Below are 17,923 nucleotides of genomic sequence, written 5' to 3'. Positions count from 1 at the left end.
ATATTTCCACCTGATCAAACAACTGATGAGGACCTTAAAGTTCCTTTGACCATTTGAATAATAACATTTGCTGAGTACTTACTATGTGCAAATGCCATACTGTGTTCAATACTCATCTAGTGATTACAATAGCCATAAGAGTTAAGTTTGCATATTATCACTCACAGATGAGGGGAGTAAAGTTTTTGTAGACACAAAATGACTTGCTCAAAGTCAACAGAAAGGTATAAGGTAGAGAAAGATTTGATTCCATGACCTTGGCTCCAAAGATCATGATCTCTACTGCTGCATTTCAGCACCTGTTCTTTGTCATATTGTCTCTTACTGGGTTTTGAATTCCTATTCAGGTAGTGTAGTAGTCCATTTTCATGATGCTGATAAAGACATACCCAAGACTGGGCAATTTACAAAAGAAAGAGGTTTAATGGACTTACAGTTCCACATGGTTGGGGAGGCCTCACAATCATGGTGGAAGGCAGGGAGGAGCAAATCATGTCTTACATGGATGGCAGCGGGCAAAGAGAGAGCTTGGGCAGGTAAACTCTGATTTTTTAAAACCATCATATCTTGTGAGACTTATTCACTGTCATGAGAACAGCATGGGAAAGACCCACCCCATGAGTCAATTATCTCCCATGGGGTACCTCCCACAACATGTGGGAATTACGAGAGCTACAAGATGAGATTTGGGTGGGAACACGGAGCCAAACCATATCAGGTAGGGGCTTTGCTTTCAAACAATACAAAGAATATGTCCTTGGTATAATTCGAAATAGCACTCTAGTTATATGTAAAATACAGTAATTTCAATCTATATTTTTCTGTGTGAATGTGCGTGCAGAAAGAGCGCATATTAATCTGTTTTCATGCTGCTGATAAAGACATACCCAAGTCTGGGCAATTTACAAAAGGAAGAGGTTTAATTGGATTTACAGTTCCACATATCTGGGAAAGCCTCACAGTCATGGTGGAAGGTAAGGAGGAACTCTTACATGGATGGCAGCAAGCAAAGAGAGAGCTTGTGCAAGAAAGCTTCCCCTTATAAAAACCATCGGATCTCATGAGATTTACTCACTATCACGAGAACAGCATGGGAAAGACCTGCCTCCATGATTTGATTATCTCCCACCAGGTCCCTCCCACAACATGTGGGAATTCAAGATGAGATTTGGTGGGAACACAGCCAAACCATATCAGATAGCGTCCATAGGAATTTTTTAGATAAGAGTGTGCCCTGAGCACACATGTTGGAAATCCACCAATACTGGCTTTGATTCCATCTGGACACTGTTTAGCCTGCATAGTCATTTCTTGCATCTTCAGTTCACTGGGGTGCAGGCCAAATTTTCAAATAGCAGTTTTACTTATATGTATGTACAGGAAATGCAATCTGGTTTTGCTCGAGGGTTTCATTTGAGGAAGAAAGACTACAAGAGGCTAATCAAGGTCCTCTTACTCAAAATTTTCTAGTAGCTGTTGTGCAAGGTGCTTTCTCTGGCAAAACCAAAGTCTCAACCCAAGGCAAGCTAGATGATTTCTAGAAACAATTCATTACTTTTCACAGATTCAGGCCTGAAATGCTTACCAGTAGGCAAAAGGAGGTGAATCATATTGGAGGTAAGGGTGGAGAATAACCATTTAATAAGAACCAGTTAGGCTGGGCGTGGTGGCTGACACCTGTAATCCCAGCACTTTGGGAGGTTGAGGTGGGCAGATCACGAGGTCAAGATATGGAGACCATTCTGGCTAACATAGTGAAACCCTGTCTGTACTAAAAATACAAAAATTAGCTGAGCGTGGCGGCATGCACCTGTAGTCCCAGCTACTCAGGAGGCTGAGGCAGAAGAATCGATTGAACTCAGGAGGCAGAGGTTGCAGTGAGCCGAGATCATGAAACTGCATTCCAGCCTGGTGAGACTCTATCTCATAAAAAAAAAAAAAAAAAAAAAAGGAACCAATTGGCAATAAGTTTGAATAGCAACTAAAAACATACCCCTTCAAAGCAGAAACTCCAGGTCTGCTATTCGGAGGACTTGCTCTATAGAATAAAGCAATACATCCAATTAGGATTAGAATAAGTCTTTATGACATTTAAAAGACACTGCTCTCTAAAATATACAGAGAGGAAAGAGGCATCAAAAGGTGGCTGTGAGGATGGCCAGCCCTTTCTGAGGAAAGCACGTACTTGGGACCACAGTCTTTGAGACCTCCTTAACTTCTGTTTTCCTCCCCGACCTAATATGAAGTGCATCAGTGAATCCTGCTAACTCTGTCTGCAAGTATGCCCAGAATCTAACAACTATTCCCACCACCACAGCTCCTGCCCTGGACAAGGCACCATCATCTCTTGTTGCAGAGGCATTATGAAACTGACTTCCTGCTTCTGCCCTTCACATTCTATTCTATTCTTAGCACAGTAGTAGCCAAAGGGACCCTTGAAAACCTAGGCGAGAGCAGCCACTCCTGTGCTCAAAACCACTTGTTTGAGTGGTTTCCAATTTCACTCAAAGTCAGATTCAAGTTACCTATGAGAGAGTCTCCACCCTGGCTCCCATTATGTACAATCTAGTGAGCTTTAAAGAAGTATTGATGTTGGGGCCTGATCCCAGAAACATTAACTTCTTTGGTTTTATAGTTAAGCTCATTGCTATTTGCTGAAAGCTCTCTAAGTGATTCGACTGGGATTCCAGGGTTGAGAATCACCATCCATCACAATCTGCTTGCCCTCCCCTTCTTATCCTTTTATCCATCTTCCCATCCTTCAATTCACCCCAGACATACAGGCCACCTGGCACCCCAGGTACTCTCCCACCTCGGTCTTTGTGCTGGCTGATGCTCCTTCTACTATTCACATGCAGCATGGTGAGCCTCCTTCCAGTCTTTAAAATGTCAAATACCCTACACAAGGATCTCTAGAAAATTATGAGCAGAAGAATATTGATTAGCGTCTTGTAATATTTCCTACTGAATTAAACTCCTCAAGCTAGATTAGATTGCATTTCCTTCACATATGAGTAGATCTGCCATATGATAATTTAGCCTTCACCCTGGTGAGCTGAGGCTGCAAAATAAATAGTTGTATAGTCCAAACTACTGTCAATAGGAATTGGAATTAGCATTGATGGATTTTCTGCATACATGCTCAGAGCACCTTCTTATCTAATAAGTCTTCCACAAACGTATGCCTGTAACCTTACATACACAGGAGAGAGATTTACTGGGAGACCCTGACCAGATAGCTTCTAAGGTCTCTTTTGGTATAGGTATTCTGTGATTCTATTGTTAAATATTAATAGTAACACAGAATTATAAATACTAATGATGTAAAAAAAGACACCAGGACTAGATTGGGGGTTTTAGCCCCTCCATTCTCCAAAATTCATCAGCTACCTCCAAATTATCATAAATAGCCACACAGTTTAAGTAGGCCCCTTGGAAAAGTACCCTTTGGACAAAATACATTTTAAGCCTGATTACTCATTTATATTTTAGTATATATCAATTTTCAAGCATGTTTGGTACCTAATGGAAGCTCAACAAGCATTTGGAGTACAAGTCAGTTAATAGGTGACTTCATGAGTATTTTCTATGGGAAAGATGGTGGCCATACACTCTGAGAGTGAGTTAAGTTATATTCAAGAAGACATCTAGAAGAGTGACCCGACCTTAGAGAGTAACCTGGAGGATGGCCACATGCCCAAAGATGAGGAAGGAGCCTTATTCAATGATATAGAGACTTCATTATCTCCTGTGTCAAGGACGCAGCAGCTGAGACTGCCAACTTTGTGTATGTGGACGAATTCGTGTATGGGTGATTTCAGAAGAACCCACAAAAGAAATTGCCTTTAAATATCTGGCAAACCTGCAGAGGACCAATACCAGCTCAGAAGAGTATCAGTCAAACATGGTCTTTTTGGAACCTCCTATTTTCTTTCTAGGTTTTCCAATTTAAGCTGGTGAGGGAGAAGTAGAAGCACAAAGAGCAAAAGAGAAAAATCCAGTTGCTGTTCTCCAACTGTGTGTTTCCCTCCTACTCCAGGTCTCAGCTGTGGGGAGGGAGAAGCTTTAATTCAAGTTGGAACTTTTGATTTATTATGGAAATAAAATGTTTTGTGATTTAAAGTGACCCTAGGACTTTTTATTATCTAAGAGTATGCAGAAAAGGTAATAGAGACTGCCTATGTTTTCATTTGAAGGCAATGGAAATACTAGCCCAACAGAATAAATTTCAAGAGATAGTGGGGGAGAAAATGAAGTTGTTTATAATTCTGTCCCATGAGTCATGCTTGTTACGTATGTCTACTTCACAATTCTGCTCTGATTAGTATGATATCGATTCTCATGTCAGCCTGAAAATATTTATGTAGCAAACCAAGCACATTTTTAGTTGGTGAAGACATTTCTCACTATGTTATATTTTAATCAGCATGGAATTATTAAACTGAGTTAATTTTTTAAAGACAAGGTCTCGCTCCCTCACCCAGGCTGGAGTGCAGTGGTGTGAACATGGCTTACTGTGTCTTCGACCTCCCCAGGCTCATGTAATCCTCTTACCTCAGCCTCCCTAATAGTAGGGACTATAGGTACATACCACCATACTCAACTATATTTTTGGTATTTTTTGTAGAGACAGAATTTCGCCATGTTACCCAGGCTGGTCTTGAACTCCTGGATTCAAGGGATCTACCTGCCATGGCCTCCCAAAGTGCTGGGATTGCAGGCATGGGACACTGTGCCAGGCCTAAACTGTGTTAATTTTTTTGTTGTTTGTTTTTGAAACGAGAGCCTGTCAAGGAAGTCTTTGCTTTGGAATCATTGAAGGATTGGAGTAAATCCACTTCTTGTTGTAAGACAGTTTCATCAGTACTAGACTCAAAGCTCCCTTTCTGAAATCTCAGTCACACAATGCATACCTCATGCTGATTTGACCTGTGGAGATTACCAGTTGTAAAGGCACTAACGAGCTGTTTTTAATGGACATGTTTTTTCTTAACAGTGCTCTGAGACAGCCAAATAAAAAGGGCTCCCCAGAGAACCTCCGACAGGCCTATGCCCTGGGAGGATGGGGTGGGGCTTCAGGAAGTTCGCACCCTTTGCAGGGTGGGGGAGCCTGACCTCTCCTGTTCCCGGGTGGTATCTGGAATTCAATTGGTGAGAAGGGGGCCTGTTAACAGCAACCCCTCTTGCTTTGCTGTTTTTTTTTTCTTTTTCACCCAATAAATTCAATTTTTCTCACCCTTTTATGTATCCCCAAGTCTAATCTTTCCTGGTTGTGTAACAAGAACCTGTTGTTTAGCTGAACTGTGGAGAAAGTCCTACAACAGCTCCACCATGTAATAGACAAAATTGAGACTATCTAATGAAAAGTGAGAGTTGCAGTCTCCTGAAGTTTATTGTTCTCTATAATTTAGGGCAACACAACTTTTCATTTGTCTATAACAGAGATACAATTTCAGTCCCTAACAATTGTCATCAAGTCTGACAAAATGGCCTCTTCTTGATGACATGGCTTCCGTCTTCCCAAAGAATCTTGGTATATTGAGACCTGCAGCCTTGTAACTGGAAGATAAGAGCTGTCTTGTGTTTCTTTTCTTTCTTCAGACAGCAGCCAGACATAGTGCTCGGCACACAATAGATGTCAAAGAATACTATTGATGGAATGTCTGGGTGTTTCAGTCATTTGGAATGCATATCACTACCTATTGTTCATATTTGAAGCACAAACAGCATTAATACTAACGGCCTGTGGCTTCTGAATTCCTTTCACAGCTCTCTCTTCATTTAGTCTAATTACTGTAATGGGCAGAGCACCCCTTCTGTTTTGACAGTTAAGATGAAGGAAATTGAAAATTCGAAAAGACCATAAAGGACAGACTCTCAAGAAAAGAATCCATTAAAGTCAGTTAAAAGTTATCTCAAATCCTCAGCATCCAATGTCTCTTACTTAAAATTTCCCATTTTGTTAAAGCATAAATGAAGTGGCTCCTTTTTTTCTCCTGCCTGAAGATCACAAAAGCCATTTCGCTTTGGAAATGATTCCTCTACTTTTGTGTGTAAGTGTACTTAAAATTTTATATAGGTATGAATAAGAATAGCCAATCCTACCCTTTGTCATTTCTGGAAGTGAATTTTCTCCTTGCATCCTCCGAAAGGGTGAATAGAGAAAGGGCATATGAAGAGCTGGTAAGTGGGGCTGTTTATCCGTCTGCTGTAAGATTAATAACACGCTACACAATTCTCAGTTATTGTATTTATGAGCAAAAATAGCCTTAGGCAAAACTGAGAAAGTTGCCTTTGCTATCAACAAACTTTTATTTTATCTCCTTTGCCAATCTTCTTCTCAAACTTCTAGAACTTAGTGCCCAATCTTTCTGCTGCCCCTTAGACGCCCAAGCCCAAAACCACCCCTAGGCCTATGCTTCAGTATTCCCTCCAGGGAAGCTTTGTGCCAGACTCTTCTGACTCCTTTCTCTTTTTTCTTTTCTTTTCTTTCTTTTTTTTTTTTGAGACGGAGTCTCGCTCTGTCGCCCAGGCTAGAGTGCAGTGGCCGGATCTCGGCTCACTGCAAGCTCCACCTCCCGGGTTCACGCCATTCTCCTGCCTCAGCCTCCCGAGTAGCTGGGACTACAGGTACCTGCCACTACGCCTGGCTAGTTTTTTGTATTTTTTTAGTGAGATGGGGTTTCACCGTGTTAGCCAGGATGGTCTCAATCTCCTGACCTTGTGATCCGCCTGTCTTGGCCTCCCAAAGTGCTGGGATTACAGGCTTGAGCCACCACACCCGGCCCCTTTCTCTTTTTTCTAACTTGCTCTCCTCCCAGACTTTGCTTGACATTTGGCCAACAAATGTGATCAACTCCTCCGTTTAAGGTAGCAATGACCAATTATTATTTAATGTGTTACAGAAGTGTTGCATCATATGCACATTTAACTAAAATAAATCAAACATGAACACAGGGTTTGGGGGCTGAGAAAGATGACAGAAAGAAGAGGAATTAAATAATGAGAGAGTCACGGGTTTTCCATTGTATTAGTCAACCCAGGCTGTAACAAAATATCTTAGATTCTGTGGCTTAAGCAACAGAAATTCATTTTCCTGCTGTTCTGGAGACTGAAAGGCTGAGATTAGGTTGGCCACCATGGTTGGGTTCTGGTGAGGGCTCCCTTCCTAGCTTGCAGACAGCTGCCTTCTCACTGTCTCCTCACATGGCAGAAAGAGAGAGCTCTATCTCTTCTTCTTTCTTATAAGGCTACCAATCTTATCGTATTAGGGCTCTACCCTTATGACCTCATTTAACTTTAATTTCCTCCTAAGAACCTATCTCCAAAAACAGAGCTTCCACATCAATCTGGGTGTCAGGGTACCACAATTCAGTCCGTAGCACTTATTCTACTCCATCTGCAAATGACCAGGAATAAGAAGATAGCAGATAGAAATCTGCTTTTCCTTGGTCTTAGTTTCTGCTTTCATTGTATAAGTGTTTTGTTGAGCTGAATTTGATAAAATTTAAACCTGTGTAAATTTTCTACAGTATGGCTAACTACTTTATCTGATGATTAGATGAAGAAATAATTCTCTGTTCCAATAATGCTAGGGAAGAAAAAACCCTAATTTGTTGAGAAATGGCATGTGTGGGTGTTTTTCTTCATGGGTGACTTAAGGAAATTTCAAAGGTAATTTCTTGTGTGTTTGATTTTTTCACCTTAGGAATTACTTTTAGTACTGAATAGGACTTCATTATACTTTTGGATTTTAATAGGTTTGAATAGTATAATCCAAGTTCATGAGTAGCTTAGGGGTTAGGGGGCACTTATTAGGGTATATTTGGGGTAAGGAGATCAAGGAATACTTTAAAAGTATGTATAGGTGATGTTCTACTCTGACCATATATTATAATAATAAAGGATTAATTTTTATATATGACCGTGTGATGATTATAGAATAACCCTCACAAAAAAAAAATAGCATGAAGTACAAAACTCCAAATGGTTTGTTTATTAATTCAGGGGAATATTTATCAATATGATGCAGGAATGGTTGGTCAATGAGTTCTATACAGTGGGAGAGACATTTTCAGATGTGCTTCCCTAGAAACTTGCCCTCTTCTTATTGAAATCTGAGTTTACAAAGAAATAATTCCCAGATAGACGGCAGTTGCAGAACAACTTATTTAACATTTACTTATTCAGGAGATATTTGAGTGCTGGCTACATGCCAACAATAAAAAGCCCATCGTATTCATATATTTACCTTGTTTTAGAGATAATAGCCCTTCACTCTTTTACTAACATCATTTCACATAGGCAGGAATCATAAGCTTCATTTTGAATTTGGGGACTTGGTGGTGCAAAAGGGCTTATTTTCAAAGATGAAAATACCAACAGAATATTGTCTCATTTTAAAATCCTGAGATTGCTTGGCCAATGAATATATTGCCTTGTGTCTGATCATACTCCAGATTTGGTCAGCTATGACTGGGAGGCAGGAGAGGAGTAGAAATATGATTGAGGATGTGGACTGCAACTATTCCTAGAAGGAGGAAGGCACAGTTAGTACAAAACATAACCAGTACACTCACCAGCAAGGCGAAGTAGAGAAATATTTTTCAGCCACTTAGCTAGAAGAAATAAAACCTGTACTTCAAAAAGTAGGTTTCTGACAGTGGCAAGAGAATTTTTAATTAACATCAGAGTTATTTAACATTTTCATAACTAAAACTACCCTTGACCATTTTTTGTCCTCTTTTGCATGGAAAGACTGAGATGTAACTACATGTGTTCTTGGCTATTTCAAATCCATTAAGAACAGGTCTCCAAAATAGGGAGTGGGTTATTTTATTGTTGTTACTGTTTTACCGCTTGTTTACACTATGGTGTTCACACCACACACATACACTTACATCTGTGTTCTAGAAGAGTGAGGAATGAGCAGTGGCCTCCCCAAACAGAGCTCCATCTGCCTGTCATGAGGATGTTGCTGTCAGGTAAGACCCTCTCCCAAGGTGAATAATTATCTCATTGCTAATGTGTTAGGAGAAGGAAAAGTCCTAAAAAATACTGGTCAAGGAAATTTCCAAGAAAAGAATCTAAAATGGGTCTGGATGTGTTTATTTTATTCCCAGTCATACTAGCAAAATAATAGCAGCAATGGAAGAAAAAGATGAAAAAGGTAGATAAAGTTCAAAATTTTAGGCTACAAATTGGGCCACATTTTTGAAGAGGAATTATTGGTAAAGAGCAAAGAGAAAGTAGGGAGCAATAGAATAATTCATTTTGATCTTAAGTTTCAAAAAAGCAGCTCGATATTTCTTATATGCCCAGCTATGGGTTTGACAGATGGCTTTATGAAAGCACCCCAGGAAGGCAAGTATATCTGGAAAGCTAATGGCAATGTGCTCAGACCTTTGGGCTTTAAGGATCTATCTTGATTAATTCATTACTTCAGGTCTGTCCTCAAGTGAACCTGAACCTGAACCTGGTACGTGAAACCACTCCTTTCTAGAGGAGCTATGTTATAATTACTTGTCAAAACAAAACATTCAAAACCATTGACTTGGAATTCAATTGGATTTGGGATCCATCTCTGATCATACCTCCTAAAGCCTATTGTCCCTGGATAAATTACTTTATTTTTCTGGTCCTGAAATTCATTTTCTAAACAGTGAAAATTACCTTATTCAGTAAGAGTTGTTGAGATGATTAAATGAGATAATACATGTTATGTAATGACTGGTATATGACGGAGGCTCAAAAAAAAAAAAAAAAAAGAGTTTCTATTACTGTAACCTCCTTGTCTTTTTCTAGGTAACCAACCATCCAGGTTTGTATTAAAAGCCCTGGACTCTCTGGGTTGTAACACTGAAAGTCCCATGTCCTGGGAACCTCTCAGTCCTTGTCAAACTGGGATGGTGGTTGCCCTAATCTTACACCTTTTGGGAAACAGCCTCTTCAGCCAAACCTCTTTGATTCCAATGTGCACTTCATGTGCTCCTTTTTCTCTGTGGTGCTTCCTACCATGTTAATTTAAGAAACCCTCACACAGAGCTTAGTATGTGCCAGACTCTGTTTTCAGCTTTTTCAAATATTTACTTATCTAATCTTCATAAAAACTCTCTAGGGAGGTACATTTATTATCCCTGTTTACCGATGAGGAAACTGAGGGAGAGAGTGGTTAAGTAAATTGCAGAAGGTCCCACAGCTATAGAGGGGAGGAGCTGGAATTCAAACTTTCAGATTCTGATTCTGGAGTCCATGCTGTTAACCACTAGCCTTATGCTGACTGTGAAGAGTATATCTATTCTAATCTGTAGTATCTGGAATCAACATGAGAATTCCATTTTTAGCTCTTTCGCTGATTTAAAACTTCACTTTATACCTCTGAGTCTGGAGAGACATAACCTGAGGCAAATACTTAAACTGAGGATGTTCAGGGCTTGCAGCACTGAGGGGGAAAGGACACTATGAAAGGCAGGACAGTAATACTGTCAGATGATATGCAAGACCAAGTTTTCCACTGTCTTTCAGATCCCTGGTTTTTACTTTTATTCTCTTACACAATATCATAGATGTTTTTATTTGGAATGAGCTGGTTCCTTTGAAAGAGCATAAAAGAGAGATTTGATAGAGGAAAACACCAAAAACATCTAATCAAGTCAACTATTTTGACTGTGGATTTGGGTAGCCATATAAAAATCATTAACATCATCTAGATTTTAAATGTTATCTACATTGTATTTTGAATTAAGTACTCATTTTTACATTGAAATATCTTTTTCTCCTCCTTTCCATCCTGACACTTCCCACCCCAAGCACATATTCACCCAGCTATCAGTCTCTTGACTACTGGCAAGTGGTTCTGCTAAAATCTTGATTAACAGTTAAATGATTTTGCCACAATAGCCTGAGGCTCTTTAATATGAATAGTGGTGCAGGTGGGTTGAGTGTGTGCTCAGAGGTCCCTCAGTCTTCTCTTTGCATATCCAATTTACCACTTTTCCTGGAAATATGTGAGGATATGGAAATTTTCTGCCCGTCCCCTTTCACTGATGTATTTAGAATACATAAACGCTTCATTCTAAGACTTTTTTTCTTTAAGTCACAAATTTAAATTTAACAGAAGGCATGCGACATCATTTCATGTTATTTCATATGTTTTGATGGCAGTCAACATGAGATTTCTGAAGGGTAAGGTACTATTTTGGGTACTTTCTGAAATTAAATGGTGGTGCTCAAGATTATTCTAGAGCCGTTTCACACAGCACATTCTGTTAGCCCCTAGAATATAAACCAGACCTTGCCTCTCACAGACATGCTACCAAAGAATGTCTTCATGATTGGCTTTTAAATCCATTTTAGGAGTCTTTGAGCTCCTGATGTATGCAAGACATGGTGCTCAAATGTCCTTTTTTGAATGTGAAGTTTCAGAAGATGAGGTCCCTGACTTTAGGAAGTCGTGTCCAGAGGGATACAAAGTAGAGCATGATGAGATTTATAATGGAAGTGCAAAGAGCTCTGGAAAGGCAGAAAAAGAAGAGATCGCTTACGATGGGGGGAGGGAGAGGGTAAAGATTGGCTGAGGCATCTTAGAAGAGGTGGCATTTGAGCACACCCTTGAGAGATAACTAAGATATGAACAGATGGAGATGGGTAAGAAGGACAGTTCAAGCTCAGAGGACAACAAAAGCAAAGGCATATTAGGCAAAAGACAAAGTAGGAAATGGCAAGGCTTCTCAGGAGAATGACAGGTCATGCCACATGTCTGGCACAGAGGGATATCAGTGTTGTACTGCCAGGGAGAGGGGGGATACTCAGGTATAATGTCAGGAGGTCTTGGCATGCTTTTAGTGTGGATTTGTTTTATGGGTGATGTGAGTAATTGTTTGAGTAATGTATTTGAGATTATTGAATGTAATAAAGGTCACAGAACAGTTGCTCAATAGTTAACCATAATGGCTATCATCTTTATTTTTGGAAGCTCTCGTAAATAGGAGTGCCTAGATCATGTTTAGAAGAGGTTCTTAGCTATTTATTTTCTTCCACTTACGAACTTCTTTATTCTCCCACCAGCCATTAACAGCAATAGGGGGGAAAAGTGAGCAGAGAGGACATCAGGTCGGTCTGGCATTTGATGATGTGGCAATCTTATCATCCATTCCTTAAGAAGATTTGTTATGCCAGATTTGAAGTAAATAATACAACCAACAACTATTTATCATGGAAGGAAATGATAATAGTCATTAACATTACAGCTAATATTTTTTGAGCACATAGTGTATGCCAAGCATTATTCCAGGTCCTTCACGATGTTATTTCATTTCCCATTCCCACGAGAGCCCGATAAGGTAAATGGCCTGGAAGGTGGAGTTGGCAGAGACTTCACAGAGGAGTCAGGTCTTGAGATGACCTTGGAGAAAGGAAGGATTCCAAAGGTTGTATACAACAAAGGGCAAGTTGTCTTTATAGAGAAAATGTGAGCAAATGAATGCCTATAAATGTATTTTCATAAAAGGTAAAGAAACTGAAACTGGAAAAGGTTAATAATTTACCTAAGGTCCAGGATTCAAATCCAGGAAGACTAACTCTGAGATTTGAATCTTTAATCCTATGGCTTGAGTCTAGGTTGTAGGACCCCAGAACCTATGTCTGTTAATCCCTGTCTTATAGTGCTCTCCAAGTTGAAAAACTCAAGAGTGTTACAAATATTAATATAATGAGTGCCTTTTATGTAAAAGATATGTTCACCACCACAAGGAACTTTGCCCTCAAGTAACTTTTCTCCTACCAAGGGAAACTGAATACCCAAGTAAGATGCACTTCTTCATTTTTGCATTCTCATTGAATTCACTGAAAGAAAACAGAAAGGTCATAGCATTCTTTGAATACGGATATGAATGAATGCTTCATATACATAATTGTTTAAAATGGCCTGAAATATAATTTACCAATTTAAAGGGTTCAATTCAACACCTTTCAGTATTTTTACAGAGTTGTGCAATCATCCCCACAATCTGATTTTGGAAAACTTCATCAGCTCCCCCAAAAATCTATACTCATAAGCAATCGCTGTCCATTCTACCACCCCGTCCATCCCCTGCCGAAGAGAACGATTAATCTTTCTGTATTTGTAGATTTGCTTGTTCTGGACATTTCATATGTAAAATCAGGAAATATGTGGTCTTTTGTGACTGGCTTTTCCACCTGGAAGAGCATAATGTTTTCTAGATTCATCCCTGTTGTAGCAGATAACAGTCTTTCATTTTTTTAAAGTTGCTGAATAATATTCCATAGTATGGATATATGGTCACTTGCATTGGAGTGACATCTGGGTTCCACAAGCAGGATGCTGGGCTGGAGCACCTGCCACTAGCCTTCTCAACGTGTCTCTCCTTGTGTGGAACCTCTGCCCTACAAATGAGCAGAGATAAGGGTGGGCTAGGCCTAGGATTAAAGGCCTATAAGCTTAGGTAGAGCTTCTACCCCATGCTTTGGGGCAGGGTAGAGGAAGAGACCTCCAGACTTCTCAGCTGTTTTTGTCTAATATTAAAACCTCCACAATACAGATGGTGGATAGTGGGGTTGGGATGTGCTGCAGTTCTCAACTGGGAGCTGGGAGAAGACAGAGCCCTGTGTTCTTGGTTCTACCTACCTGGAGTGGAGCTTCCATCATGCAGAGCTGTGTGTGGTGAGGAAGAGACTTTTGTTGCCACAGGCTCTTGCTGTTTGGTAGGTTGAAGGTGTGTTTTTTATTTCTTCCCACTAGTTACAATTGTTTTGCTGGGAGAGGGTCTCAGAGTTCCCCATACCATCATTATATAAGTCATCTAGCTATGCATTTAATCTTTATAATTTTTAAGCCTATTTTCTCTGTTAATCATTAGAATAACCTAAGAGTAAGGTGGTAAACATCAGAGCCAGGGTTTGAATCAGATATTTGAATAGTATCTTACTGTGGTACATGCTTAGTAATATTTCCTGAATAAATTAATGAACCAAAAATATCAAGCAATACAATTTAGGAATGAATAAGCTTCCAGATGATGGATAGTGATCATAAAGGCTACTGTGGTTGGGTTGAGAGAGACATCATAAAGCATTATTTTTGCTATGATGGGAAAAGTGTAATTCTCTCAAACTGCTGAATTCTTTGTACCTAAACTATTGGTCTTTATGACCAAAATACACTGTAGAGCCAGTTCACCAATTCTGCTATAGTAGTGGTGCTTAATTCATTGTGAGAGATGGTGCATTTGGTGACTTCACATACAGAGCAAAACCCCTGGAGGGGAAGTGGCTACTTAGTGCTGGAATTCTGGCACCTTGGGGCATGTTTGGGAAAGCCACAGGGAATTTTATTTGCCCAGTGCCCAGTGGGATTGCTGGAAGTAATTGAAGATGATAAACACATGGAGGAAGGTAGAGAAAAAGAGCGATTTCTGAACATATCAAGTAATGTCCTAGTGAGCAGAGAGCTTACCTTGGAATGATAAAAGGTTTAAATGATCAGGCTCAGTTTAGGAAAACAGGCTGATGATTTAGGATGTTCTACTGTGGTATAATGAATATTATCTTTTAGGCCAATACCTTGCAAGAATATGTTCCAATTTTAGAAAAATGAGAGAATGAGAGTGAGAGACGGACAGCAAGACTGAGAGCAAGAGTGAGAGCGCGTGAGACAGAGACTGATAAATGAAATGAAGCTTTGTAGGCCTAGGGATATTGTAAGCTTTCCTTGCCTTTGTTGTGGTGTTATGTATGGAAATGGGAAGATTGACAAGAAGTCCTATGAGAAATTAGTGAAGTTAGCCTGACAAGGGCCAATTCCCAAAGCTTTGTCTTGTTGAGCTCATGTCAGGAGATATGAAATCAAAAGCAGAAAATGGTAGGTGGGAGGTATTCTAGAGGCCCACTTGGAACTGGAAGGAATGATGTTAACATGGTGGCTCCTTGTACTTACGCAGTTTTGCAGGCTGTGGAGCAGTAGCTCAGACAGGGGTGCAGCTTCCCAAGGAGAACATACTGCCAGTTGGTGAAAAGGAGAAGAGATAATGGGCAATGAAGAGAAGCTTCAAAAGTGTGAATAGAGAGGTAATCCCGGCGATGATAAAGGAAATCTTTAGTGCCTGAAAAAATATGCAAGTGATCCCAGAACCACACCAACAAGGAAGGTACCTGGACAGCTGGCATTTTTAGACTGCTTCTGGTGCCGGCTCCCAGCCCAAGACTCTTGCTGTACATCACTCCATTCATTAATGGTGTGTCAAGCATAGGGCAGGTCAAATGTACATGTCTCTAATGGTAATATCTCTTTTGCAAAATGACTAAAATGGGGAAACTTTTCTTGAAAAGGAAAAAATATACACCTTAATTTCTGTGCTTTTGTTTATGCCTCCTTCTAGCCTTTCTTTTGCGAGAACTCTCTGACTCATGCCCATTAACAGCTGATGCCAGATCCCAGAGTCCGTGATTGTAATTTCATCCTGTCTGTTTCCTTCCAGAGCAGTTAATCTTTCTCTTTGAGCTATAGTAACTGTGGTGCTGTAGTCTCAGAGCAGTGAAACCAAGTTAGACCTGGACATGAAATGCTGCCTGCATTGAATTGAAACCTTGAAAAGTAGCCATAGTCCTTTCAGCTTCATTCATCTTGCAAAGCAAGTAGCAGAGTCTGCCAGATGGAAATAGTTTAATTTGGTAGATGGAAACATTTCTAAGACTTGTGGACTATATTACAAATGTTGCTAGTTGAAGTCTCTTGCACAACTTAGAATTGTTTTCTCCTGTGCTGTATCATTTAGAAAGCCTAAAAGATCACTTTAAAAAATGGAATGAAACAGAAAATCTGCCCCAGACAACTCTTGCAAAGTTTGTTGCTATTATTTAGACATCAAACACTTTGTTATCAACCCTACTGGCTTAAAAGCTTTTCAGCTATTTTTTTCTGCCCTCAGCATATCTTTAAATGACAGGCACAGATGTTTGCCTTCATTTCTTAGCATCCTCACCCTAGGCATTCATTGTCTAAGCACTGGAGTTTCGGTCATCACATGAATGCGTACAAAATACGCAGCCAAGTCCACTGCAGTTCCTTTGCCACCTCTAGCTCTCGTGGGTCATTGGATAATTAGATATTTGAAAAGCACCTTGAAATAAGGGCTATAAATAATTCCTTTCTCCATTTTTAGAAAGCTCCATGGAAAGAAGGGTCATTGGAAAAATCCTTGGATCACCCTGCGTAAAAGACTGGTGTTTATTTGCCTTGAAGTAATTCAGAGAGAAGGGAATATGGTGCAATGAAGTAGGTCCTGAAGGAGAGGAGAATGGGGATCTAGTCTTGGTTCTGCTACTAATTAGCTGTGTAAGCTCAGGAATTTCCCTTCACCTCAGGAGCCTGGATATGTAGAATAAGAAAGTTGAACTTGATGATCCCTAAGATGCTTTTTGAATGTTCTGTAAACACTTTACTCCTATGCAACCTTCTTAAGTCTCCTTGGGCTCTAAATAATGTTTCCTAATTTGTCATTAGGTAAATGGCTCCTCTGATTCTGTAGAGAACTCCAGAGGTATATTTCAGCACTGGAACACTCAAGGTTCCAAATTTATCCATAATAGGAGAGAAGTAAGTCTGGTATGCCAAGATAGGAGGAAGAAAGAAGAATTGGTTCTCAGGAAGTGACTGGCACAATCATTATACACAATTTAAGATACAAACTCATGGATACAAAACAATCCTCTCCTACAAAGCCTACTGATAATAGAAGACTAGAAGAGGAAAGTGTTCATGTCTAGGGAAAACAGTAATTAAGGCAATGAGCTCTGAAGTCTGACAGATCTGAGTGTGGGACTCAAAGTTTCCATTTTCTTGCCTTACATCTTCGGGAAGTTTTCTTCACCTCTCTGATCTTCACTTACTTATAAGAGGGGTTATATTAGAAATTATATGCATGGTTTTTCTAATACAATTATCAAAAAATGATATAAAGTATGCTTATCACAATGTCTGACAAATACTGCATAATAGGTACTAGCCATTATCCTTATAATTAATGATAGAGTCACTAGATGATAAAATTAACGTTTACTTTAAAATTAATAAATACTCTTTATATGTTTAGCACACTATAGCTATAAAGAAGTGAAAGGCATGGTTTTATTCCTCAAAACTTAAAATCCTATCCATGAAAAAATGTGTCATCTGTTATGGTGCTGAGCATATACATAAGTGTATGGAATGGTGATTTTCAGTTTCTTACACAGCAATTTAAAAGGTAGGATGCAATAGTTCATGTATTTGGTCATTAGAACAAAATAGAACAAGGCAAAATTTCCCAGTTATCTACTAATTTTAGCCAAACATCTATGAATACTATAATGTGGAAAAAGAAGTTTAAAATTGTATTAATTCTGAAAACATCTATAGCTATGTACATTTTAATCCCATTAACAAACTTGTCAAGAAATGGTCTAGTTTAAAAAATATACCTAGTTGGATTTCATTTCAAAGATTGCTGATTATATAATAATAATCCTGAAAGTTGAAGCCTTGAAAAATTAAACTGAATTCTAAAAATACTTCTTAATTGGATCGTTTTGGAACCCCAGGTCTTTGATTCACATATAATTTTGGCATTGGGTTTTCAGAGTGTGTGACTATCAGGCACCTGGCAGAGATGGATTAGGTCCAAGTCCAACCAGATGCTTGGTGGCAGATGGCTCCCAGTGCAGTTACTCTAAACTTGGAATGTGTAAAAAGTTAAATGCTCAGAGGCTGAAACCTAATCCATTATGGGCATATGCGCTCTGAGTTTGGGGAAATCTGCGGCCACGAAGAATAGTATCGTATACATAATACTGAATGAGGATCCATGGACTAGCATGACCTCGAACTATTAAAATCTGTCTTTCTAGGTGATTCCCAAGATCAGATTTC

The 17,923-nt window shown here is 39.5% G+C and overlaps 1 pseudogene; it reads left to right on the top strand.

Moving 5' to 3' along the window:
* The first annotated feature begins 9,147 nt into the window (after window positions 1-9,147).
* Window positions 9,148-17,923, top strand: part of LOC117094213 — a 34,180-nt pseudogene continuing 25,404 nt past the window's right edge.

This window comes from Trachypithecus francoisi, unplaced genomic scaffold (assembly GCF_009764315.1).
Source record: "Trachypithecus francoisi isolate TF-2019V2 unplaced genomic scaffold, Tfra_2.0 Lachesis_group13, whole genome shotgun sequence".
Lineage (NCBI taxonomy): Eukaryota > Metazoa > Chordata > Mammalia > Primates > Cercopithecidae > Trachypithecus > Trachypithecus francoisi.
Note: the sequence above shows the minus strand (reverse complement) of the source record. Positions and strands in the feature narration are given on the sequence as shown.